The 1,220-nt window shown below is 32.0% G+C and overlaps 1 long non-coding RNA gene across 1 annotated transcript; it reads left to right on the plus strand.

The window, feature by feature from the left end:
• The first annotated feature begins 188 nt into the window (after window positions 1-188).
• On the plus strand, window positions 189-1,064 carry LOC112454864. The gene is made up of 3 exons (XR_003040796.1): window positions 189-445; window positions 529-695; window positions 965-1,064. It is a non-coding gene; the product is annotated as an uncharacterized LOC112454864 (long non-coding RNA).
• Window positions 1,065-1,220: the final 156 nt, after the last annotated feature.

A 1,220-nucleotide genomic window follows, 5' to 3' on the forward strand; every position in this document is an offset into this window, starting at 1 on the left:
CTTACTAATTAAATGAATTGTGACGCCAGTTTTCCCGAAATCAATTTGTTTCCGTGTCTATCACGTTTTTTCTAATAATGACGAAATATTTGAATATGCAACTTTGGTACGTGACACTACGTGAGTCAAATGGATGGCTAATAAAAACGTACAGTTGATCAACTAAAATTATGCAATTGAATTTTATTATTGCATGTACGGTGTACAGTAATTGAACTTATTAATATTGCAAAAATATATTATGTAAAATTACACAACACGAAAATCATAAGCGCAGCACGGACACGCACCAAGGGGAGAGACTTTATCGACAGTGCCAGAAAATGGATATGCCAAATAGTTCCAACGTTGAAAATGGGTGCGAGTGGCGTTTCGAGCGGTCCATTGTCCAATATAAAACATCATTTCAGGTTAGGTCCCTGTGGTCCAGCAGACAGATATCCACGTAAAAAGATTCTATAACATATCATTTTTTTCATACAAGCAGTAGATTGCACGAGCAACTTCTTATCTACATCTGCTTTGTAGATTGCACCTTGGATGATACTTTAATTACACTGTGAATACGATAATGCAGCCAAATGGAGCCGAGATGCACATTTACATACATGACCATAATTTACCATTGGTTAAAGATAACGTGACCTCAGTGAAGAGATAACGTTTACTCCGAATTAATCTGTAACACGAAATTGGTAACCCAACATTTGTAATTACGTATCCACAATAAAGTCAATCTACAATTGTCAATCTACAATTGTCATCAATCTACATCAAATCTACAATTGTCAATTTTTGAAAAATATTTTTTCGAGATTTATAAAGATTTCTATTACAATTGTGAATTTTCGATTTGAATGCCTTATTGAAAATTTACGATAAAGAAAAAATTGACAGCTATACATGCATGCTAATTTAATTTAAATTAAATATAATAATAAATATTATTTAAAATTTTTTCTAGGGTTTTTTAGCGGAATTACAGCGTTCCATAAAAATGTTGAACTGTACACATGAATTATATAGCGTCGATCAATAATAATGTGATCTTTGTCCTAAAACAATATGGAGTGCTAATCTAATCTAATCTCTAAATATGAATGCGAAACAATATACAGAAATAGAATTCTCGTCGAGATTTAATATCAGTTAATAGGAATAAAAGACTCGTTTAACAATCATTGCTTTCACTACAAGTTTTTACTGGCAGGATGACGTTT

The sequence above is a fragment of the Temnothorax curvispinosus genome, unplaced genomic scaffold, assembly GCF_003070985.1.
Source record: "Temnothorax curvispinosus isolate PA1 unplaced genomic scaffold, ASM307098v1 QBEX01005456.1, whole genome shotgun sequence".
Classification (NCBI taxonomy): Eukaryota; Metazoa; Arthropoda; class Insecta; order Hymenoptera; family Formicidae; genus Temnothorax; species Temnothorax curvispinosus.